The 27235-nt window shown below is 35.7% G+C and overlaps 1 protein-coding gene and 1 pseudogene across 2 annotated transcripts in view; one reads left to right on the top strand and one right to left on the bottom strand.

Annotated features, from left to right (window-relative positions):
- The window catches only part of XRCC4 (X-ray repair cross complementing 4), a 275793-nt gene that overhangs the window by 60279 nt on the left and 188279 nt on the right, over positions 1 to 27235 (bottom strand). The gene's annotated exons all lie outside the window — the stretch shown is intronic.
- On the top strand, positions 10368 to 16877 carry LOC119468155 (annotated as a pseudogene).

Raw genomic sequence — 27235 nt, 5'->3', positions numbered from 1 at the left:
GCACTGTTTATACCTATTTATGATTCAGAGAGAGAGAGGAAAAAGTAAACTCAAACATCCTTGAACATTTTGGAAAAGAGATTTCAAAAGAAACCAGAAGAATTAGAGTTAGCTATTAATGTCTTGGTATCTACAATTTTTAAAATAAAACTGACTTTTAAAAGAATACTGATATATCAGTTATTTTTATAGTTTTGTTTAATTTAAAAGTATTGTTTGTAATCTACCCTGTTCGAAACCAGAATTGCTTCTGTTCTTGCATATTCTATCTTTTTCTCAGAGGATCTGATGTAAAAACACATTCATTCACTCACTTATCAATTCAAAAAAATATCGCTTGCATACCTATCACTCAATGTACAAGTTTCATGCTAAGTGCCACAAAATACAGAAAATGCAAGAATGCTATCTCTGCCTGAAATTTACAAACTGATAATGGAGGGGAGACATATACATAAATATATGGCAATATGGGTTCTATACTAGAGGATGTGCTTAGCAGCCTACAAGTTCAAAGAGAGATTGCGCTCATGATTTCCAAGAAAGTCTGAGTAGAAGAGGTAACTTTTGATGGATTAAATTATAATGGATGTGAAGGAAAAACAGTTTTCAAACAGAAAGCAGTTCAAACAAAAAAAAAAAAAGAAAGAAAAAAAGAAAAGATAAAGTAACAAATGTGAAGAAATGTGAGGGGATGAACAGATGAGAGATATATTTGAGTAATTTCTGTAAGTCCAATTTGAGAAAACACTGATAGGTTAAGCATAGTGGTGTAGCATTATAGTAGGAGTTAGAGTTGTTGACTTTTGGTCATAGAAAAGAATATCATTTCCTTTGGAAGGGAAGAAAGACATTATGGTGATACATAAGAGAAATATGACTGGCAGTAAGTAAGAAAGTGTCTTCTACAGGGTTCACAGCTAGAAACACAGTCTCTAGTGTGATGGCCTGGGAATAAAACCATGGGAAGACGGGCTCAGTCAGCTGACACATCCTGAGTTCCACATCCTTATTTATATGTAAAATTATAATTGTTAAATACAATTATATTAAGTAAAAAACAGGCCTATAATAAATCTCATTGTTATTTCTATTGTTTATGACAATTGTGACTAATTTTACCTAGATTACCATATAGAGATTTAAAAGAACATTTTATCCTGTTATCACATTTACAATAAGATTCGGACTTAACTTCTATTTTCATATGAACTAAGAGAAATCCAAAATATATTTTTGTCATCTAGTGTAGAAAATAAATAACAAAACCACACATTTGATTAAATTGTGAATTTATAAAAAAATTATTTCATTAATAAGCTATTGGTCAAACAACTAAGGTAACAAAGAAAAAGAAAAAAGATTTCTTGTGTATTCAGTCTACTGGGATATTAAATAGCCTGAATAACAGTGAGAATAAAGAAAGATTACTGCTTTGTTTAACTTGCAGAGCTATTCATTAGTTTTATTTACAAAAATTCAATAATTTCATCAATTTGGGGGATATAGTACTACTCAAAATGCTTTATTTACAAAATAGAATATTGCTATTTCATAACCATAAAGCAAACAGTGGGAAAGTCAAATGTGCATTTAAAAATTTGTTTTAAATTACATTTTGAACTTAAGTTTGTGGGTAAGGAATAACCTGAAATACTCTAAATTCTTCAGCAGAAAAGCGTTTAGTGAAACCCAATTACTCTGATGGATACTTAGCAGAAGGTATAATAATTATAATCAGAAACTGCTCTGGGCCAGGTTTTCCAAAATTCCATGAGACACTCCAGTAAAAGGGGTTCTCAATTCAAACATATTTGGAAAATGTTCATTCAATAATGCCAACATAACAACATGCACCGTGAATCTTAGGCAAGGGCTATAGTCTACAAAGTTTCCCAAAAGCGTGTGACTAGGGAATCTGTTATTTGCCAGACAATTATTACCATACCAAGGAACAAACTCTATGAGATGCTGCTCTATAAGAATAATAAAATTCACATTTTTTTTCCTACAAAGTTTGCTCGTTTTGCTTCACCTTTCTTGATACCTCATTTACAGGATGTCCTCAAGTTCTATAGTTTCTACTGCAACTTAAAATACACACACATACACACATACACACAAACACACATATAACATAAATAGAATTCATATAAGTACAAACATAAATATAACTGTTCTATCTATCCATCTGTCTGTCCGTCTGTCCATCCGTCTGTCCGTCCGTCCGACCATCCATCCATCCATCCATCCGAAATATATCTGAAATCAACATTTACCCTGCTGAAGCAGTGCCTCAGAATCCAGTTGTCTTCTCTTGCCATCCTGTCCAAATCTAAAGTTGTAACATATAGTGCTTCTAAGTGAGCTGTTACAGAGGCACTAATAAATTAAGCGCCTAATAAGTTAAGATGACTTGGCTAATAAAGTCAGTAAGTAGTCAGGTACATATGATTTTGAAAAAACAGGCCTGGCTGTCTTATCGAAATCTAAGTAGGGCACACATAGCATTGCGGCACAAAGGCAGATGAAGTCTAAGGGAAGACATTCTATTCTGCTGGCCCAACAGCTATTCTATGTAACCATCTATTCACCTGGCTTACATGTAAGTCCAGTAATAGATTTTGGTCTAAGAAAGCATTGCTATTATACTTAAGTTATTAATTTTTTTCATTGTTCTTTCTTATCCTTCCCAACTCAAAATAAAGAAAAATATACAAAGAAAATAGGCAAATTTTATAGAAAAATGACCAATTTTAAAAGATAATCTCAGTGTGCATTATGTCACAGAATTATACAGTTTATGAGCTGAAAGTACTCTTACTAATTACCTAGTGCAGTATTCCAATTTACGGGTGAAATTTCAAAAGAAGGATGGGGTGGTAAAGGAGCTCAAAGTCACACAAACTTGTGGCAAATCAAGGCTTGGAATCTGTCTTTAAATTCTTGTCCTTTAAGCTTTCCAGTTCACTGGGGTGCCTCCCATGATTTTTGTTTGTTTCTTTTGTCTTGTTTTTTTTTGAGAATTCTCACACATTTCAGGAAAAAATGATACACAAATATATTTGGTATATATTTGTGTTTTACATACTTAGATGTGCAGAGAGATTACAAGATACCAGCAACGTTCGTTTCATTTTCTACCAGAATTTATTCATATTCATCTGGTTTTGAAGTTTTGAAAACACATGAATAATCTATGTAAGCTGAATCAAAATACAAAACCCAACAAAACAATAAAGCAATGATTTTATGGGTACACTACATCGACATTTCCCTTTAAATAAAGGCACATTATAATGCCTCAGGAAGAGTAATTCTTTACCTGCCAATACTCATGGAGGATGGCAATTTCGTAGCACAGTACTTTACAGATCTCTGAATACTGGGCATTGACAAAAGGATAAAAATTCAATTTATTTAATTAGGGAAAAAATTGTGGAGAACTTGGACTTCTTTGTACTAATTTAGAAAATCTCTAAACACTCTAAATTGCTACATGAACTCTTAAACAAGTCAGAAAGAAAATTTTCCCTTTAAATGAATAATAAATAAAGTGAAACAGATTCTTTTAAATTATTTTACAGACAAGCAATTGCCAGGTTGGGGCCTTAATAATATGCTTTACAAAGTGTCCAAGTACTAAAGATTGATTTTTAGCAGATAATCTTTACAAATCACATACTGTAGAATATAATCAGAATACTTAAGATATATAATAGTAATCATGTTATAAATTTTACAAAATGAATAAAATATAGATATTTAAGTTTTTTTCTCAGACAGAATTAATAAAAGGCCATTCGCTTCATAAATAATTCTATACAATGTATATATAAGTCTAAATAAGAATATTGTGGCTTTCCACTTATTTATGGATTAAATAAATTTAACTTATTACATGAAGGAGATATCCAATATGTAAAGATAATCTTTACTCCTATCCTAACAAGAAAAAGCTGAACAAACTAATAAACTGAAAATCACTTACTTTTTTTCACACCAATTAGATAACTGAGGTTGCAGGGCAAATCACCATCCCAAAATCTGGAGAAAGACAAACCTGGAGAGTCACGACTGAGATGTGGTTACCTGAGGTAGAGGCCACTGGGGCCAAAAACTGGTGGGAACACTCAAATGGGAATTTTAATGAAGTTCTGGAGACTTAATGGAGACTAGCATGAGAGTGAGAAACTCCTAGAGGCCACAGTCTCAGGGAGTCTCCATTCTTTCCTAAAGTTTATGACCCGGAACCCCACCAGATGTTCATGGTAAAGATCCAAGAAAAAGCTTCTCCTGATTCTGGTAGTGGGAGAGTCATCGTTGTGAAATATGCCCAGATCCTTCTCCATAACAAAGGCCTACTCTCTAGGAAAGAAGTGAGCCCTATCCCATGTGGGATATGGATATTGCTCATGTTTCAACGTCATCCACCATTCTTGGTTCACCTAAGACAGGGGAAAAAACCTACAACACCAGAGAAATACTTGTAGTAGAGGTCACAGTCCCCAAGGCACAGGTCAGCTAAAAGACAAAGATTTAATCATAAAAATCAAGAATACTTTTCTCCCACATCATACCACCACACCAACAGGACGCCGGTATTGTAACAGTGGATTGCAGTTGAAAGAGCTGAAAGATGCCCTTCTTTTTCAATTTCCTATCTAACAATATGTTGACTACACCTGTGAAAAGGCAGGGTAAGGGCAGGAGAATGGTTTGGAGAAGATTAATCAGAAACTCTGTGTTGGCTGGGCTTGGTGGCTCACACCTGTAATCCTAGCACTTTGGGGGGCCAAGGCAAGCGCATCATGAGGTCAGGAGTTTGAGACTAGCCTGACCAATATGGTGAAACCCAGTCTCTACTAAAAATACAAATATTAGCCAGGTGTGGTGGTATGTGCTTTTATTCTCAGCTACTCAGGACTCTGAGGCAGGAGAATTGCTTGAACCCAGGAGGCGGAGGTTGCAGTGAACTGAGATTGTACCACTGCCCTCCAGCCTGGGTAACAGAGCAAGACGTCTAAAAAAGAAAACAAACAAACAAACAAACAAACAACGTCTATGTCATTACACGAAGGCAACATGCCTAACAAATCCTAGATACACATATACAAATCTTAATCCTGCACAGGCCAGCCTAGAAAACTGATGGTCAATGAATTTATTGGTGTCAGTCTCCTGCTACTGATTATGTTATTTGTCTAAATGGTCACCAGATACTTTCAACTCAACCTCTTTCACATTGTTTAGATTTGCCCCATAATTTTCATCTAATCCTCAACTACTTGTCTAGGTGCACATCATCAGTTATCTGCATTACTGCAATAACCCTCCATTGTCCGCTTCTCTCAACATTCCTTCTCATCTCAGTCTTTTCATGTACTTTGTGTTCCTTGCTTGTGATGGTTAGTTTTATGTGTCAACTGGCTAGGTAAGAGTACCTAGTTATTTAATAAAACATTATTCTAGATGTTGCTATGAAGCTATTCTCTTGATGTAGTTAATGTATTCAGTCATTTAACTTTCAATAAGGGCTACTACCCTAAAAACTATGGGTGGATTTCATCCAATCAGTTGAAAGGCTTTAAAAGCAAAAGCTGAGGTTTCCAAGAAAAGAAATTCTGCTTCAAGACGGCAGCATTAACCCCTATTTGAGTTTCCAGCCAGCTTGCTTGCCACACATATTTCAGACTTGCCAGACCCCACAGACATGTGGGGGCTAAATAAATGTTGGCCACTCTTACCTGCCATCACTGTTATGGCCATCATGAATGTAGAGGATCTCATGTATTATAAAGCGTACATTTTGGAAAATCATATCAGAGAGCCACTAAGCAAGGGCAAGACCTGCTGTTCGCTTTGGGCCTAGAATAAAGGTGACAAGCTGTCAGACAGAAAAATAAACGTGTGAGCCAGAAAAGTCAGAGAAGAGCTGTAATAGGGAGCCTCTTTTAGACACTTCAGACATGAAGTTGATTAATTGGGAAAGGAAAGCGAAATTCACACAGACAGACCAATTCCATCCATTGGTCTCAAGAGTCACATTTAGATTTCAGTCAGAGATGTGTTGTGCCAAATTATTCCTTCTTTAGAACCTCACCCAGCTATGTCCATTATCTTACTAACCAGGAATTAAGGGCTGGATCAGCTAGTTTTTCTAAAGGAACACATGGCAAGCACAGGGGGTATCTTAGACTAATCCCACTTCTGATTCAAACAAACTTTGAAAAAAGGAGTAACAAACTCCTGTGAAAAGTCATGGTTTCAGCTTTTGAAAATCAGTTGCTGCATTCCAGGAGGGTGAAGTGACAGTGGAGGGAATCATGAACCATGCCTCCGCCCCTCTGAACAAAGCTCAAAGGAGTTACCAATGGGATCAGAACATATAAGAGTCAGAATTACAAGTGGTTTTCAACTGAATTTATTACTTTTAATTTACCAGTGCTATTGTCAATGAAACAACTCCCTTGACTGATATTAATTTGTTGCACAATATGTCACCATGGCCAGTTTATCTTTGCTGAGTATTTCCCAAAACTGTGAATAAATTAGAACGATTCTGAAAAGATGCTATTTTAATTCCTTTATTTCTGCCAGCCAGTAGGTTAAAACAAGACATTAAAAAAAAAATTCATAGGGATTCCAAAGACAATGTAATGACCTGTTTTTATTCGTGAAACAGCAGTGACTTTCCCATTTACCTCTCTATCCGCTCCCACGCCCTCCTGGTATAGTTCAGTAACTATCTACCTGTACATTCCTTAAAGTTCAAAAAAAGTTTTTTTTGCTTCACAAGTCACACAGAAATATATTTAAACTGTATTTCAGATAAGTCTAGAATTCCGTGAGACCCCTCTCACTGTCAATTCCAGCCCCCACATGCCCCAGAGATAACCACTCTTAATAGTTTACGTGTAACCTTCCTAAAATTTTATTTAGGTAACAATAAAAAATATTTGGTATTTTTTATTTCTATTATTTGCTTTATAACATATGTACAATCCTGCAACTTGCTTTTTATTAAGTTATAAAAAATTCTAGGGTATATGTCTTCATTTATAGAGGTTAAAAGATTAGCAGAAATAATTCTGGGCAAGCATCAGGTTCTAGGCCTCCTCTACCAAATAAAAGCTATGAAATAAAGTAATCTCTGTGCATGCTTTGAAAGCTGTACTGTTTAATATATACATAAGATATTATTCTTAAATATTATCTATAAAATAATCAGGTAGTACTATTCCAATAGTATATACTGTAAGCATTTAACTTAAAATTTTACGAGTTGTCACAAGAATATTTCTATACTGAAATTTTTAGCTAATCGCATAGATCCCTAAATGTGAATGCTTTCTTGGAAACACTGACATATTATGTCAAACAAATAATGGTTTATACATAATTCTATACAATGTATATATAAGTCAAAATAAGAATATTGTGGCTTTCTACTTATTTATGAATTAAAGAAATTTATTACATGAAGGAGATATCCAATATGTAAAGGTTTAATCATGAGAAAATGCATTTACATGCAAATTCAAGTTATTAAATTGATTGTTTACAAATCAAGTTTTATTTTTACACACATAAGGTTCTATGCTCAATCCTAGAGTAAATGAACAACAGCCCAAAGGCAGTAAAACAATGAGAATGACTAAATCGGAAGAGGTTACAAAATTATGACATTTAAAAATATTTAAAAATTCACCCAAAATCTCCTACATGTGATACTCAAATGAATTATTTTGGTAAAAACAACTTATGTATAAATGATTTCAGTTTTAATTACAATTCTTTTAAGCAAAACTTTCTCTGTAAGATACACATCTGAAAGGTTTATATTTTAAGTAAATTAAAATGTTAGGATTCTTAGAGAAAATGGTTAAAAAAATTCTTAGTCACTGAGTTAAGGTACAGTATTGTGTGGTTGGTTACAGATCTAATATGTTATTGGGTATACTGATTTCCTTTTTTACCAGGATAATTAAACACTAAATGAAAAGAGTGCTCTACAAAGATCCTCTTTTCTACATTTTTTCATGAATAGGATCATTAGTAACAACGTCTATCAACTTCACCTTAAAAATCTCTATGTATTGGCTCTGATTGCCTTTTGTCATAAATTATTCACTTTTTTTTTTGCTCTGGGTTGGTAGAAAGTTTTTGGGAAGTGACTTATGTTTATGAATATTCTCATTTTCCTTTATTTGAAACACATTACCTCATAGTATTTCTTCAGACTCTCCAACTTGACTGGACAATTTTCACCTCTCAACATTACAATGAGAAAGAACCATGGGAAAGTCCTGACATACATACATAGGTAGGAAATATTACATAAAGCCATTACTTTGGGTGTTAGATCAATGTGATCATGGTAAGATAACTCGGAGATGAGTTAAGACCCTGAAAAACAAGACAGAGTGCTTTACAAGAATATTCATGTCTGCAAAGGAAGGTGGGGCACATGGAACATGTATCTAATGTCTTCCTTTTAGATGCCAAGAGAGAAGGCAAACAGTAAGAATATTCGGAGTCAATACAGTTCAATTCCAAATTATAAACCTGACCACACATACACATTTAATTAATTAGTGGAATAAAGTCAATTATAAAACTCTGATTGCGTAAATCAGAATAATTAGTTTTATGACAGCTTTTGGACCTGTTTTAATGTTCAGTTTGTGACAAATTTTTTAAACAGAGAAATTTTGATCACTGGCACTTCAAAAATATTAGTTTTTATTCATAGGAAAAAGAAGTAACACAATGATGAATGCTCCAATTAGGTAGAGATAGATGGAAGAAATGAGAATTATGAATACCCATTTTATAAATTAGGTAGGTGGATAGCAGAAAAAGCAATGAAATCAGAAAACCACAATCCCAACTTTAGCTTCAACAAAGTGTAACATTTTGGATCACAGTTTCTCCTAATATAAAATGAGGGTGTTGAGCTATATCTTCAATGTTCTTTGTAACCTATGATACTTAGTGGTAAAAATTTCATAAGTACAGCAGGTTTACAAACCTATTATTTGAATGCCAAAAATGGTAAGCTGGAAAATATTCAGTGGTTTGTAAACTATTTGTTGTCAATTCCTTTTTTTTTTTTTTTTTTTGGTCTGGTTATAGAAGTGCCATGTTCACTGCAGACAATATGAAAACCACAGACAAATCCAAGCCACAAAAAAAGTCACTACCCAAAGATAACCTGAGCTGTTAACATACATGTTTCCAAATACACATTGTTGTATAAGTTACTAGAATTTATAGAGTCCAATGGTTTTCAAATTTTTATTTTCATGAGCAGATTTTTTTCTATACAAAGTCTCACAGGGAACCTTAATATGTACAACATATGAAGCCGAAACTACTCTGACTGAAGTGGTGATGAAGAGCCTGGCGCTTTTCTGACACCATTGTCAACACGCTCCCATGGAATCCTATACTTTAAGTACTGTCTTAAAACTATTGATTTAACCTATTTTCTAATGTTAGACATTTAAATTATTTCTTTTTGCTATTATAAATAACATTCAGTTTTTTTTTTCATGTGCACATTCATGGTTATTTTCCTTGGATAAATTCCTACAGGTGAAATTTCTAGGCCAAATGGTTTTAAGGCACTCATTGTCATGCCAAGCAACTTTGACACTATATTTCCCCAAATGATTTGCTGTAGGAGTCATCCATTTTCTATTCTGCTTTTTAATGGTAACTAACCCCAATAGTAGCATTTGAATCAGAATCTATTTCTCTCTGACATATTTCTTCATCTTTTCTTTCTCTTACTTATGATTCCAAATAGGTTAGCATTAAGGCCAAATAAATGTCCTCCTTGAAGCATCAATATTTCCCTCCTGCTATTGGGTGCCTAAGGGATAAGCTCTTTGTTGCTTTTGGACAATGATCTGTCAACGAGTCAGCTTCTATAAGAAAGTGACTAATCAAAAGCAGACAGTTCCCTTTGGAGGGGAATATCTTTGTCACTTGGCACTTTAAGTGAGACAAAGAAATGAAAAAGACAAGAGAAAAATCCAGGCAAGTGTAATCAGACAACATTGTAGGAACTTGGCACAGTTCAGTGCTATAAATGATGAACACAAAAAAAGTGGTTAGAGATGAGGCCGGGGGGAATGCAAATTGCCCACAAGTTACATAAGGAGGTAACATTTCACGGGTGAAAACTGTAGTAAATTTAAGAGTGAATGTCCATTCTAAAGAAAACAGTGAGTATAGCCAACTGCTACCATGTTAGGGAATAATCTAGTTTCCAAAGCCATAAAAGGTTTCAATTTTTAAATTAATGATGGTTCCAAATTAAAAGCAAAACGAAACAAACAAACAAACAAAAACAGTGCAAACTTGACCAAACACATATGTGATGTGCATTCTGCTAACAGCCTGTCACTTTACAATCTTAGGACTAGGGAGTTAGGGAAAGTGCAGCTTATGAAAGCCTGTGTATGCTAAACTCAGAGGTTTGAACTTTATCTTGAGAATTGGAGGGAATCATTAAAAAGACTTGACACTGATTAACATCTTAGAAGGATCACTTTGGCAGCTGTATTGTTCAGTCTGAAAGGGATCTATGTAAGAAGGGCTTAAATCAAAACAGGGAAGGAGGCATGGAAAGAAGAGGACAGACTTGAAAGAGGTTAACAAATCATATGGTTTAGTAAATTACACAGTTGAAATTTGAACCCAGGTCTCCTACCTAATATTACTTGATATTCTTATAACTAACTATACTAGTATTGTAAGATAGCTTTTGAGTGGAATGCTATTTATTTTGCAAGTCATAACAAACAGGGGACATTCTTCACAAACACTCGCTTGAAATACCAGGATTTTTTTCTATAGCTATCATATAATGGAGGTAAACCTTGCACTAAAAGAAACTCCAGGAAAAAGGATAGAGAAATTATGATGAGATACACAGTGGGCATATACACTGACCATGAATAAAGTCCATCATACTTCATTTGGTCTCTATGCCAGTTTACAACTAAACAACAGATAAACAGATTGATATGGTTTGAATGATGGTGACCCTCTAAAATTCATGTTGAAGCTTAATCCCCAGTGAGGTGATTATTAAGAGGTGGGACTTTTTGGGGAAGTAATTAAGTCATGAGAGCTTTGCCCTTATGAATGAATTAGTGTTTATAAGAAGGCTGGAGAGGAGTCTATCATTGCAGCTTAGACTGGTCAAATGGCCATGAGAAGGGTGGTTTTGGGATGCTGTCTGAAGTCGGCCACAGCGGGTGGACTATGGGCTCTGGTGCAAGGGCCTGTGCAGAATGTCAGATATTTAGCTTCCTGTGGCATACTGATGAGCAGAACTCTTCCACAACATACCTCAATTTTGCCTAAGGAGATATGTGCAAAAACTTTCTTCCAAATCAATGTACCATTAATAAACAAAAGGAAAGACTATTCAGAAAGAAGAATTTTAAGATAGTTAATGCAGTAAATGTATGATGTAGTATCAGGAATAGAGAATCACAAGCATTTCATTACTTGGTGCAAAAATTCAGATGTACTATCAAAGAGATCTGGATACTGTAATACACTATTAGAAATTGGGTTTCCACCTGTGTTGGGCAATATACATCAGTAGTAACTTTGGTGAAACCTCATTTGGGAAAGGCATCCTGTGCTAATAGGAAACTTCTCAATCATTTGGAGACTAGCATTTTAGCCCAGGTCTTCCTGTATACTCAAGAACATGTACCTCTGATTTTTCCATTTCTTTTGCATTTCCATCACTTCTACAGTCTCAGCTTGCCATATGGTTTTCAATGAAGTTGTAAAGCAGATGGTAGCTGCCTTTGAAAGAACAGCACATAAGCTGTATGGTCCAGAAACAAATATACCTCAGGAGTTAATGCTTCATAAAGATCATGACGCATAAAGGGAAAAAACGACTGGTGTCACCTACTTGTAACTTTAATTTGTTCACTTTTAGGAAGCATTTCATGATGTTTTCAGACGTCAGACAGCATTTGTTAAACCCAGCTTTGGTTATAAGCTTGCACCATTGAAAATTTGCACATAGAATATAGATTCACTTGTACGGACATTATAACATTCTGCATTTACAATAATGGGATGTCATCACCATTGCTAGAATACTGACACCATTCGTCTGAGCAGAAATTGAAACTGTAAATTTAAACCTTTTAATTATCACCTTACCTGAAAGAGGTTAAGATATTCACACAGTATGCATTATAGTAACCATACTACATTTAAGTTATTCAGACTATTTGTAACTTATTGTTATAGGGTCTACCATATGGCTTAGGATATTTGAGTAATCATCATATATTTAAAGTAAAAACTTTGACTTGAAATTACTGTTAATGAAGGTTCTCTGGCATTTTTGATATTTTAAAAATTGTTTTGTGAGTAGTAGGTAATTCAGTGCCATACTGTGATTAGCTCCCAGATAAAACAGTGAATTTTTTTTCTTTGTTTTTGGTGATTGGCCCAGAGCTTTAGGCTACATTTCCAGTAGTTTTCCACTTTCTCCTATGTATTCTGGCTGCTCTGTCAATAATGCTAATTGTGTGTCAAATTTTGTCTACAACAGCAGACAAAAGATGAAGATAAGTTGGTTGATGTGTCTCCAGCACTATGCAACCCTATTTTCTATTTATTGTGTGTTCTCACTTTCAATAATGTGTTTCAAATTGATATTTTTAAAAACCAACATAAAGACTGAAGTAGTAACTTAATAATGTTAACTTGTTTATTTTTTGTGCAGTTAAAAAAGGGGCTGCAGAAAACTAGTTTAGGCCCTTTTTTGCCTGGCTGTCTTCCATCATGGGAAGACATAGCATTTTTCCTTTTTAACCTTGTGAGAATGCATCAAGAAAGCCTTCAGCAGACACAATGCCAGCACCTTGATCTTGGACTTCTCAGTCTTCAGAACTGTGAGAAGTAAATTTCTATTATTTAAAAATGACCTAGACTGTGATGTTTTATTATTGCAGTAAAAATGGACTAAGACAGATATCACTAAATATTTGGTAAAGGAAATGAAAGGTCTTTCTTACTATATTTCTACCTCAAAAATTCTATGACAAAAATTAATTTAGAAGTTTCTAAATCATCTGCATTGTGGTTAATCTCTACGTATTTATTGGGAGTGAAGACTACAGCTTCAATTTGGTTAGTACATCTTTTTAGTTCAATAATTAACTGAGCCAGACAACAAGTCAAATGGAAAGTGAAGTCATTAGGTGGGGTGAAGTGATGTCAAATCTCAGAGTGTTTTCTCTCTTAACCTTCTGGATGGGAGCTTGACTCCATTTGTCTGACTGGCAAATTGATGAGCTTATGAAAGAGCATTTGTTGAACAGCTCTGTAAATAATGAAACGTACTCCTAGTACCTGCTGGAAAATGATGTATTTTTCTTTATTAAATAAGATTTCAGAGGTGAAAATGCTGTATTTTTATTAAACTAGGTATTAAGTTATTTTTGCAAAATCATCAAAGAATGTATAGCTATCCTAAAGTTTCTATATTAGACAATCACATTGGTACAGACAAAAAACAAAACTTCTAGCTTATAACTTTTAGAAATGCATTACATACTTGTAAATATGTAACAATGTAACTAAACAATGGTTTATTTTGACTATTTTGCTTACAGTGAAGATGTCAATATTCATTTCATGGTACTGATATTAAACTTTCAACCAATGTTGTTTTATGGTGTCTTATTTTTAAATGGACAGAGGAGCGTGATGGTGCTAAAAATATGCTATATTTAGATGTTTCTGTAACCTGTCAGTTGGAACAGGTTGGGTTATATACAGTAACAAATATCCCAACATCTCAGTGGTTTGAAACAATAGTTTTAATTTTTCATTCTGCTGTATGTTCATCATAGACGGCCTGGAGGCTCCAGTCCTTGCTGTCTCCTTATTCCAGGACGGCAGGGCAGCTACCAACTTTGCTAGTTGCTATGACAGAAGAAAGTTCTCTGGCTCAGAAGTTACACATGTCACTTTTAATCAAAACTTGCTGGCAAGAACTAACATAGTCTTACTCAATGATAGCTGTGAAGTGCAATTTCTTCAGGTGCCCAGAAGGCAGAAAGCTGGAAATATTTGGTGAACAGAACTAATGACTATCACAGTTACCCAAATAACTGCTCTATTATGGTTTCAAATATCTTTGTTTTCTCTGCCTGACTCAACTATGAAATCAGAATCTACAACTTAAAAGGCTCCCAACAAATTCTTTTGATTCACAGATTCTACATAGATGAGTTCAATTTAAAGCATGATTTAAATAAATTAATTAAGTTGTCTTAGAACTTTCCCCCAATACTACATATATAGATTCTCCTTCACTTATGATGGGTTACATCCCAATAAAACCATCACAAATTGAAAATGCTGTAAGTAGAAAATTATAACAATATTCTAAGCAACAAATTATAACAAGATTCTGTTATAAGCAACAGAAAACACACAAAGACACTAGGTTAGGTATGTAAAATATGAAACTGGGTAACTTATAAAGAAAAGCAATTTCTTTATTAAAGTTCTGGAGCCTGGGAAGTCTAAGGTTGAGGGGCCACATCTGGAGAGACTGTTCTTATGGGTAAAGCCTCTATAGAGTCCTGAGATGGTGCAGGGCATCACATTGCAAGGGGGATGAGCCAGCTAGCTCAGATTTCTCCTCTTCTTATAAAGCCATCAGTCTCATTTCCAAGATAAACCATTGATGCATTAATCCATAAATGATTAATCCATTAATCTATGAAAGTATTAATCCCTTCATGAAGGTACAGCTCTCATGACCCAATAATCTCTTAAAGGTCTCACCTCTCAATACGACACATAGGAAATTAAATTTCATCACTGGTTTTGGAAGAAACAAATATTGAAATCATAGCATCTACCAAACATTACAGCTTAGCCTAACCTAACTTAGACAAGCTCAGAGCACTTTCAGTACAGTATTCAATAAAATACATGAGTTATTCAACACTTTATTATTAAAACAGGCTCTGTGTTAGATGATTTGACCTAGTATCCTGAGAAAGTATTGTACCACATATTGCTAGTCCAAAAAAAGACCAAAATTCAAAAAAGTAGTTTCTACTGAATGTATATTGCTTTTCCACCATCATCAAGCCAAAAACTCTCAAGTCAAGCCATTGTAAGTCAGGAACTATTTGTATTTAAGTCCAGTTCTGGGATCATACTAAAACTGAGTTAGGAGCCCAGGAAGGAATCACCTGGGTATCAAATCCAGATATAATCAACAAAATAGTTACTCAAAGACCAACTCTATTCATTTTTCCACAGTCCATTAAATGCTACAGTCCATTAAAGAATAATGCAAGTAAACGTGACACTACAATAATCCTTTTATTTTCATTGTATTTGGTGTGTAAATCTACATATTAGGAACCATCCACACACTGTTGAAGAGAAACAGCCACTCATGCTGTCTGTGCTCACTTTAAGATCATAGTCATAAATCCAAAATGTCTAGAACTCTTCAATCTTTATCTCAATACCTCACTTACTGCAGGAACTCTAGATTCATATATATCTTGATATCTCTGCTGTGACGTCTGTTAAGTTTCTAAACCTAACCTAGCCAAAACAGAACCATCTATTTTTACGACCTGCAAAGCTGTTTCTTTCTCGGTTCTTCCCATGTCTGAAAGCTGTGCCATTTACCCAGTTTGTTAAGCTAAAACATAGGAATCCTCCTGATTCTCTTCTCTCCCTTATTTTAAGTCAAACTTACTAGCAAGTCTTGGCAACTTTATTGCTAAAACATATGCATGATCTAAGAATTATTCACTAGTTCCTCTATTAGTCTACTCTAAGATGGACTTCCACTTGGATTACTGCAAAACCCCCTAACTGATCTCTGTTATCACAAACTCCCTACTTCCAAATCCATTTTTGACATAGTGATAACTCCCTATTTCCAAATCCATTTTTCACATAGTGATAATAGTAATCTTTTAAAAACAAACATCAGTCCATGACATTGCCCTCAAAATTCACCACTATACTTTGAATAAAATTTAGACCACTGGCCCTCAAAGCTTATTTCTTTGATACATGCATCACATACCACTCCCTCTCATTCCCACTACAGAGTACATATTTCTACTCCTTCAATACAATGGGTTTGCTCGCATTAGGGCCTTTGCATTACCTTTCTTTCAATCCTTGCAGAATGTCTGCTTGTCATTTAGGCTCAGCTTACATGCCAATTACCTGACCATTCCATATAAACAGGAACCACCTCATCACTACCTTTTGCATCATCTTAATTAACTGCATATTTCTTTATTATTTTACATTGTATCCATATTTATTTATTTTTCACTTCTTTCACGCCACTAGAACATAATCTTAGCTGTTTTGCTCACCACCATATATTCTGTGCCTAGATTGGTGTCTGGCTCACATTAGGTACTCAGCAAATATTTGTTGAAAAGGTGATTATGATATGAAAATACACAAACTATATGGCATCAGCAGGAAGGTACAAAAGTTACCTTGATACTTTGTAGTTATTCTGGAATTTGAGATGATAAAAATTATTAGATTATAAATTATTAAACATAATAAAGACAAATACTTTTGTAGTGTAATTTTTCACAAGTAATTAACCTGACTAGGAAGACAGTTCATATTCAAACTAGACAGTTGGGTACTAGAAAGGGAAAACAAAACGAACATGAGCAAGAGTTAAGGGAGTTACTCATGCTGAACATTTATCATGTGCCTGGCATACGATATTTGTCATCTCATTAATTTTAATGAGGTAGGTATTGCTATAAGGTCAGGAGTTTGAGACCAACCTGCCCAACATGGTGAAACCCTACCTTTATTAAAAAAAATTAAAATAAAAATTAGCCAGGTGTGGTGGTGTGCGCCTGTAGTCCCAGCTACTTGGGGAGGCTGAGAGAGGAGAATCATTTGAACCTGGAGTCAGAGGTTGCAGTGAGCCGAGATCGCATCACTGTACTCTAGCCTGGGCAACAGAGCAAGACTCTGTCTCAAAAAATAAAAAAAAAAGAAATTATAATATTAAGGCTTAGAGTCATTAAGTAGCTTGCTTAATGAGTGAGTCCTGACATAAGAGTAGCAGCATCTATAACTAGAAAAGTAGTGATAACTCAGGGATAAAAGGTGTAACAGCCATATAGAAGCAAAAAAGAGCCCATATAGCCAAGACAATCCTAAGCAAAAAGAATAAATTTGATGGAATCATGGTACCTGACTTTGAACTATACTATAAGGCTACAGTAACCAAAACAGCATGGTATTGGTACCAAAACAGATATATAGACCAATGGAACAGAACAGAGGCCTCAGAAATAACACCACACATCTACAACCATCTGATCCTTGACAAACTTGACAAAAACAAGTAATGGGGAAAGGATTCCCTATTTAATAAATGTTGCTGGAAAAACTGGATAGCCATATGCAGAAACCTGAAACTGGACCTCTTCCTTACACCTTATACAAAAATTAACTCAAGATGGATTAAAAGACTTAAACATAAAGCCTGAAACTATAAAAACTCTAGAAGAAAACCTAGGCAATATCATTCAGGACATAGGCATGGGCAAAGACATCATGACTAAAACACCAAAAGCAATGGCAACAAAAGCCAAAATTGACAAAATGGGATCTAATTAAACTAAAGAGCTTCTGCACAGCCAAAAAAAAAATAAAAAAAAAAGTTATCATCAAAGTCAACAGGCAATTGGAGAAAATTTGTCAGTCCATCTGATAAAGGGCTAATATCCAGAATCTACATGGAACTTAAACAAATTTACAAGAAAAAAAAATTCCATCAAAAAGTGGGCAAAAGATATGAACAGACACTTCTCAAAAGAAGACATTTATGCAGCCAACAAACATATGAAAAAAAGCTCATCAATGGCCATTAGAGAAATGCAAATCAAAACCACAATGAGATACCGTCTCAGGCCAGTAAGAATGGCAATCATTAAAAAGTCAGGAAAAACAGATGCTGGAGAGAATGTGGAGAAATAGGAATATTTCTACACTGTTTGTGGGAGTGTAAATTAGTTCGACCATTGTGGAAGACAGTGTGACGATTCCTCAAGGATCTACAGCCAGAAATACCATTTGACCCAGCAATCCCATTACTGGGTATATACCCAAAGGATTATAAATCACTCTACTATAAAGACGCATGCACATGTACGTTTATTGTAGATCTATTTACAATCCAAAGACTTAAACCAACTCAAATGCCCATCAAGGATAGACTAGATTTTAAAAATGTGGCACATATACACCATAGAATACTATGCAGCTATAAAAAAAGAATGAGCTCATATCCTTTGCAGGGACATGGATGAAGCTTGAAACCATCATTTTCAGCACACTAATACAAGAACAGAAAACCAAACACCGCATGTTTTCACTCATAAGTGGGAGTTGAACAATGAGAACTCATGGACACAGGGAGAGGAAGATCACATACCGGGGCCTGTTGGTGGGTGGGTGGGGGCACCAGGAGGGAGAGCATTAGGACAAATACCTAATGCATGCAGGGCTTAAAACTTAGGTGATGGGTTGATGATTGCGAAAAACCACCATGTCACATGTATACCTATGTAACAAACCTGCACGTTCTGCACATGTATTCCAGAACTTAAAGTATAACAAATAAATTTTTAAAAAGGTTTAACAGCAAGAGAATACCCCACACTAACAGAAGTGTAGTATCCCATTATTTTCTGTAAAGATCACACCATGTCTAAGATATAAACAGGGTTTGGAGGGCATGACGTTAATGGAACACTGGAAAATTATATGCATTCAGTGAAAAAGAAATCCAACTAAGAGACCGACATGTGACAATGATATCATACACAAGACTGTTAAAAAGTTGGGCTCTTAACCTTGAAGAAGAAAAAGCCCAGAGTATAAAATGGTCTTCAAGTTAAATATAATTATATCTTATTTAATGGTAGAGTTCTAATTGTAGGTCTTAATGTGAAAATCAAATTATCCTGAAAATCCTTAGAAAAATACTATAGTCCAGTATGTTATACCAATTTCAATTGGTTCAGCACCCCAGGATTAACAGGTTTCTTCCAGTTTTGCAATTTATGGCTATTTGTTTTCCATGATGCAGTAGATAATGTTACATGGTTACCTTGTGTTTAGTTGTATGAAAAAGTTTATCTTTAAATGCAGTGCTCATATAATGGAAAGATAGTGGAAACTCAAAGAGCTAGGGAAAGGAGATTTCATTTTCACTTCTGGGCATATGCTTGCGTGGAATTCCCAGCACTGTTTAAATTGTTCCCTTTCCTCTCCCTCTTTCTACCCTCCCTGTTTTTATGTAGGAGAGGGGAATAGAGAGAATATGATACATTTGTACAAGCTGTATGCACTCAACATGACTCTATGTTATACGAGTGACTTTAATGTAGAAGATTTATCTGATACAACACAGAAGGCAAAACTGTGATCCAAAGGTGGACATTACCAGGTGAAATGGGCTTTCATTTAAAGTAATATGCCTTTTGTCCTACAAAGCATTTATGTAAATGTCACATGCCATATATTATTATTTTGGATTAATCAACAAATTCCATTCCAATATTATAACAATATAATAATTATGTGAAACAAGTAGACAAAACAAAATAGAAAAATAAGAATTACTTTATGCTATTTGAGATTATCAACATTATTATTTATTTTATTGCTTGTAATTCAAATGGGAGTTAAATTAGTAATAAATTTAGGATCCTTAGAGTACATAATAATCTATGATATTCCAAACATTCAGAATAAATAAGTTACTGGATTCAATTCCCTATCATTGTAAATTATTTGAAATGTAAGAAAGGATTACAACAATTTTCAAGTTCCCAAAAATGCCAATGGCAGTAAGCAATTATGTAAGATAATATAAATGTCAAGATAAATAAGCCAGGCGCGGTGGCTCACGCCTGTAATCCCAGCACTTTGGGAGGCCGAGGCGGGCGGATCACGAGGTCAAGAGATCGAGACCATCCTGGTCAACATGGTGAAACCCCGTATCTACTAAAACTACAAAAAATTAGCTGGGCATGGTGGCGCGTGCCTGTAATCCCAGCTACTCAGGAGGCTGAGGCAGGAGAATTGCCTGAACCCAGGAGGCGGAGGTTGCGGTGAGCCGAGATCGCGCCATTGCACTCCAGCCTGGGTAACAGGAGCGAAACTCCATCTCAAAAAAAAAAAAAAAAAAGATAAATAAGAATTTTCAAAATTTCCGGTAACTTCAACCAATAGAAAATTTCCATCAGGTTCACTGCAAATACAAGGTACAACCCTGCCTGTGAAAGACAATCCAGCGATGTATTCTAGTTAGTTGTTGATTAAATGGGCTAAATAAAACCCCTTCTGTCTTCCTATAAGTAGCCTGTGCATCTCTATATTTTAAACAATGTAATATGTAGAAGTTTTCTTTTTACCTATCTTCCCTGCTAGCTCCCAGAGAAAAATGAACAGTACCTTGTCTGGTCCTCAGGAAACATAAGCCTGAACTCTGAGATGAATTTAAATAAAACAGCTATACATAATATATTATCAAAGATCACTGAATACTAACCATAATATTAAGAAGATGATTTTAAAAATAATGAAAGCAGCCGGGCGTGGTGGCTCATGCCTGTAATCCCAGCACTTTGGGAGGCCAAAGTGGGCGGATCACAAGGTCAAGAGATCAAGACCATCCTGGCAAACATGGTGAAACTAAAAATACAAAAATTAGCTGGGCGTGGTGGCACACAGCTGTAGTCCCAGATACTCAGGAGGGTGAGGAAGGAGAATCACTTGAGCCTGGGAGGCAGAGGTTGCAATAAGCTGAGATCGTGGCACTGCACTCCAGCCTGGCGACAGAGTGAGAGTCTGTCTCAAAAATAATAATAATGATAGCAAATCTAAATTACAAAAAAATAATAGCAACTCCCAAGAAGAGTTTGGCAGATCTTTACAAGAGCCCAGATGCCAGAAAAATTAACTTTTAACCTTTATACATTATCCTACTGAGGCTCTTTCCCTCTCTTCCTTCCTCTCTCCTTCCCTCCTTTACAGAGGAAATGTGTGTTAGATAAGCTTCATTGAGGCATGAGTCCAATATTAATGCATTAACAATGTATATCAAATAGGTATCTTTTAACATAATTACATACAAAATGAGTGTATGTATTGCTCAGTTAATGAAAATGTGACCAGAGGTTCCAAGAATCGAACCCTGTATTTCCCGTAGGAGCAAAGGGTCAGTTTTGTTAATTCAATGTTCAAACTTACTTCATAGGACATAACTATCATGAATAACAAGAATTGACTGTTATCCTATAGTCCCCCAATCTCTGTTTTACTTGAAATTTCTCCATAGAATAATTCTCCATAGAGTAATAATAATAATAATTCTCCATAGAATAATATATCTATCTTCCCTATCATATACCCTGTTTAATGCTTAATAGGCATCTCAATTTTAACTTGGAACAAACAGAAATCTTATCCCTCACACCACCCAAATCCGATCCTCCTTTCATTTCTCCAGGCTTAGTGTTCCACCCATCCGGTTACTGAAGTCAAAATTATAAAAATCATCCTTGATTCCTCTCTCTCCCAAATCACCGCCTCTTATTCTTTACCATTGCCCACACACTGCCCCCAACTATTCCATCAGCAACTGTCTCCATCTCTTTGGCTACAACCACCATCCTTCTTCTTTTCCTCCTCCACCTCCTCCTCCCTCTCTTTCCTGGAAGAACCTCTTAACCACCCCTACTGTACCTTCCATCTTCCTCAGGGCCACCGCGTAAGGTTGTGAAGAATAAAATACAACGTATACACCCTTTTATAACAGTTATGATTCATATTTCATACAGTAGCCACTGGATCATTATAAGAGTATTCAAATTATGTTACTCACTTGAGTGAAACCCTTTAATGGCTTACAACTAAGAAAAATACCCAACTTTCTTATTTTGACCTGCAAAGTCTGATATGCTCTAGCACTGTCCACATCTCCAACCTCTTATGCACTATCTACTCTCCCATTCTGATAGTACTCCAGATACATTAGCTTTCTTTCTGTTCCTGTAAAAGGTCAAGCTCTGTTCCAATTTAGGAATGTTTTACCAGCTCTTCTCTTTGTCTGGAATGCTCTTCAGCCTGATTTTTGCAAGGTGATCTCCTTGTCATTCACACCCCAGCTTAAACATCAACAAAGACTTTCATGACCTGATCTAAAGTAGCTACCCACTAATGCACCATCACATCACATAATTTTACTTCTTTGCTTGACATATATAACTATTTCTTTTTTCTTCTAATAATTATATGTTCCATTCCACACAAATGTAAGGACATCCCTTATTTCTTGTTTGACACATTTCCTGCATCATCTATGCCACTTCCTGGTACTGGGAAAGTGATTAAAAACATTTTTCAGGCTGGGCGCAGTGGCTCACGCCTGTAATCCCAGCACGTTGGGAGGCTGAGGTGGGTATCACCAGACGTCAGGAGTTCGAGACCAGCCTGGCCAATATGGTGAAACCCTGTCTCTCCTAAAAATACAAAAATTAGCCAGGTGTGGTGGTGTATGCCTGTAATTCCAGCTACTCGCAAGGCTGATGCAGGAGAATCACTTGAACTCATGAGACAGAGATTGCAGTGGGCTGAGATCTTGCCACTGCACTCCAGCCTGGGCAACAGAGTGAGACTCTTCACTTCTTTGGAAAAAAAAAAAAAATATATATATATATATATATATATATATATATATATATATATATATATAATCACACAATTTGTTTCAGGATGATGCAGGGGCAAGGTCATTCAGAGCACATAACCTATGGTAATGAGTTTAGGCTAAGTACAATGGGAAGAAGGCACTGGAATACTCCAGGAACGTGATGGAAAGTCTGGAGACATAGGGACAAGTATAAAGATATAATCCAGTTTGTGTTTTCAGAAGTTCATTGTGTGGACAACAGTTTTGGGGTCAGATAAGTGGAAATGGGGAAATCAAGGGAGTAGGTTGCAGTCATGCATGCAAAAGGATCACGGCTTAGACTAGGTTATGGCAGCAGAAGTAGAAAACATTAAATTCTAAGATATTTTAGAAGTATAAAGTATGAGACTGACAAATGGAGCAGAGCTAGGGGTGGGAGAAAAGAAGCTAAAGATAACTCTTAAATTTCAGGCTTTAGTTACTGTATAGACGAGTGGTCCCCAACCTCTGGGCCATGAACTGGTATCATATGGTATCAGTTCATGGCCTATTAGGAACTCGGCTATACAGCAGCAGGTGAGTAGTGGGTGAGTAAGTAAGCTTCATCTGTATTTACAGCCGCTTCCCATCACTCACGTTACCACCTGAACTCTGCCTCCTATCAGAGCAGTGGCGGCATTAGATTCTCACAGGGGAGAAAAAACCCTATTGTGAACTGTGCATGTGAGGGATCTAGGTTGTATGCTCCTTATGAGAATCTAATGCCTGATTATCTGTCACTGTCTCCCATCACCCCTGAATGGGACCATCTACTTAGAAGAAAATAAGCTCAGGGCTCCCACTGATTCTACATTATGGTGAGTTGTAGAATTATTTCATTATATGTTACAATATGATAAAGAAATAAAGTGCACAATAAATATAATGTGCTTGAATCATCCCAAAACCATCCCCCCAACTACCCCAGGTCCATGGAAAAACTGTCTTCCACAAAACTGGTCCCTGTTGCCAAAAGGTTGGGGACCTCTGATACAGATGTAATACCATCTTCTAAAAAGGGGAAGATTCTGCTAGGTGAGATCTACTTAATATTTTCTTTCTTATCTTATAGAAAAGGTCCATTTATTACTTCATTTACTTGGTGATTATTGAATATCTACTATGTGTTAGGTTTTATGCTAGTGTATAATATTTTCTTTTTTGTAACTGTCTATTTTTACTGAATTCCCAATTTCAGAGGTTATATTTTGAATTCTGTCAAATGTAATGTATTTTCCCACATAGAGTTACTTATCTGTCACCCATCTTTGGTTAATGAAAAAAAGTAACAAAATTTTTCTTTGTTATTTGTGCCTCCCTCTAGTATTCATTTTAATTGGGCATTCTAGATGTACTTGGAACTATTACACCATGTGGCCTCATTATCACATTGCACTGTAATTATGAAATTACATCATATCTTCCTTGAGGGAAAGACCTGTTCTCTTTTGTTTGGCACTGTAGTCCCAGCATAGGACACAGTGCTTAGCACCTAGTAGGTACATCATTACTACATCAAGGTGGAGATAAAAGGCAAAGGCCTAAAACCATTATCTAAGGATAATCTGTAATCCCAAGTTTTCATTCCTATGATGGGTTTGTTTTCCTCTTCTGGAAGTGATTGGTGTATGTTCCTGAATACTAAAATGGAAGACTCCAAAAATATACTTGAGACCTGAAAGACCATCTTATTATTCAGTGAGAACACTGAGACTTGCATCTGCCTTATTTGCCCACATAGCAGTTGAGAACAGATAAAACGTTCTCCAACAGCTTCGTTTTGTATGGTGCCATTTATTGCTTAGCCCAAAATAAACCTTAATAAATAGAAAATCATCATTTTCATGATTTCCCCGAAATAGGGATATATAGGTACATTTGGTTTTATATTAATACCTTATTACTTCATTAGTTTGCTAAATTGATTTGTTCAATTCACATCTTATTCTTTAAAGTTGGGAAATTTCTAGAACATCATATATCATTGTCCTAGGGAAAAATACTCTAAAATCAGCACTATATCCATAACAGAATGTGTCAGTGAAAAAGTTGATTTTCTTCGTATTCCATAAAGAGAATATCATATATCCCCAAGTAAGAGAAACCCTATGACTTCAGATCAAAATCAAAACACATGTCCAGAGAAAATATTTCCTGTGGTTGGAACAAACAAGAAGCTGTATAACAAGGAAGGTTTTCACGGGCTGCAATACAGCTTCCTGAGTAACCCTTCTTACAGCACAATTTGAAGAAAGCTTGCTGATAAATTACTTATAGGTGTAATTAAGTTCAAAAATGAAATAAATGAAACTATGTAAAATGACACAATATTAATGCATTACAATCTATATATTTGAGCATATAAATATAGCAGCATGGAAAAGGGAGCTTTTCCAGTCTTTTGAGAAGTCAGTTTCCATGACTTATGTTGTTTATCCACCTTTTGTGGTAGGTAGATTGATTTCTAAAGTAAGACAGATGATTTATTTTGGTAAAGACCAGATTTACCAAATAGGTTTCGATAACTAATGAGACTTCCCAGATCTCTAGTAGTAAAAGTATAGCAACCTTAAATGTTTTTCATTTCATCCCTGCTGTTCCTTCCAATCACATTCACACTTAGTCACTATTCTTCAATTAACTCTTCCTGGATTACTACTAGACTATCTTCCTATCTTCACTGCCAATCTGTAAACATTCCTTCCATCCAATATATGGTTTCCAGGAAAATTTTTGTAAAACACTGTTCGTTTTGCCATTCTTTGGCTCAAAACCTTTTAACAGTTCCTTGGAGCATTCATAATAGAAGTTCAAATAAACGAGTTGAGCATCTAAGTCTCTTTGTGCTCTATGTTCCACCCACCTTGCTAGCTTTATTCCTATTTCTAAGCACCACAATGATATAGGCATTGGTCCTCAATCTTTCAGACTCCTTCTCCATGCATTTGTTTTATACAATCTGTTCCCCTGACAGGATAGCCCTTCCTTTGAGTAAGGGATTATCCCAGGTTTCTCTAACAAAGAAAACAAAAAACGAAACAAAACAAAAACAAACCACCACTATGGCTTCAATCAAGCTAGACATTTATTTTTCTCTCACACAACAGTCCAGAGGTAGCTGGATGGTCCAAGGTGGGTATGCTGCCCTGCTCCCTGAGACTGTCCAAGGGACCATGATTCCTCCTATCTTGCTTAGCTATCTCCTACCATGGTTTCCTTAAATGTTAGGTGGAAGATGGCTGAGAGGGAAGAAAAAGACATGGGAATGTATGCTCAATCATTTTATGGGCAACATCCCCAAATTGCACATATCATTTCAATTTATATCTCAATCTCATTAGCAATGGCTTTGTCACATGGCCACCCATCACTGCTAGTGAGGCTGGGAATTGTAGCCTCTTGTGGATAGAGCAGGTGGTGGAAAGGAGTTCTGTTACTAAAATAAATAAGGGGACGCTGTGGATTGGGTTCAATTAGCACTCTCATTTTTTCAGTTTATGCCTTTAGAAATAACATTCATCTTTAAAGCCAAACTCAAATAACACCTTCTCAGGTGTTTATGCCTTTAGAAACAACATTCACCTTCAAAGCCAGACCCAAATAACACTTCCTTCCGGTCAGTCTTCTCTGATTTTATCCTATGTCCTTATTCCATATGCCTCCAAAAGGATTATCAACTCTCTTTCCTCGGAAATTTCATAGCTTTCATACCTACTATGGAATTTGGCACAATCTAGACGTATTATAGTTAGCCATATACATATTAAAGATAGTATGTCAGAAAATGTAATGTGGACCAAAAGCAAACAACATATGTGTGCTATTCATTACTGCTCCTTCACTGTTTTATTCATATACTGTACAAAGACAAAGACAGAGCCTGTACCAACCTCTTATCCTGTATTTCTAGAAGTGATGTATACAGGAGTAAACATTCAATAACGGTGGAAATGATAACATTGCTTTCCCAATACACTGATAATTTATCTTCATTTATTACGAAAATAACATTTTACAAAGTAACATATACATATTTGAGCTAAAGAAATAAATTTTAGAAATTGTTTAGAAACAAGGTTATTGTACAAGATTTTCAATTAAATAAAATATTATGGCCAGGCACAGTGGCTCACGCCTGTAATCCCATCAATCTGGGAGGCCGAGGCGAGCAGATCAAAAGGTCAGGAGTTCAAGACCAGCCTGGCCAATATGGCGAAACCCTGTCTCTACTAAAAACACAAAAATTAGCCGGACATGGTTGCGTATGCCTGTAGTCCCAGCTACTCTGGAGGCTGAGGCAGAAGAATTGCTTGAACCTAGGAGGCAGAGATGGCAGTGAGCCGAGATCATGCCAGTGCACTCCAGTTTGGGTAACAGGGTAAGACTCTGTCTCAAAAAAGAAAA

The sequence above is a fragment of the Cebus imitator genome, unplaced genomic scaffold (genome assembly GCF_001604975.1).
Source record: "Cebus imitator isolate Cc_AM_T3 unplaced genomic scaffold, Cebus_imitator-1.0 Scaffold16, whole genome shotgun sequence".
NCBI classification, from domain to species: domain Eukaryota; kingdom Metazoa; phylum Chordata; class Mammalia; order Primates; family Cebidae; genus Cebus; species Cebus imitator.
Note: the sequence above shows the minus strand (reverse complement) of the source record. Positions and strands in the feature narration are given on the sequence as shown.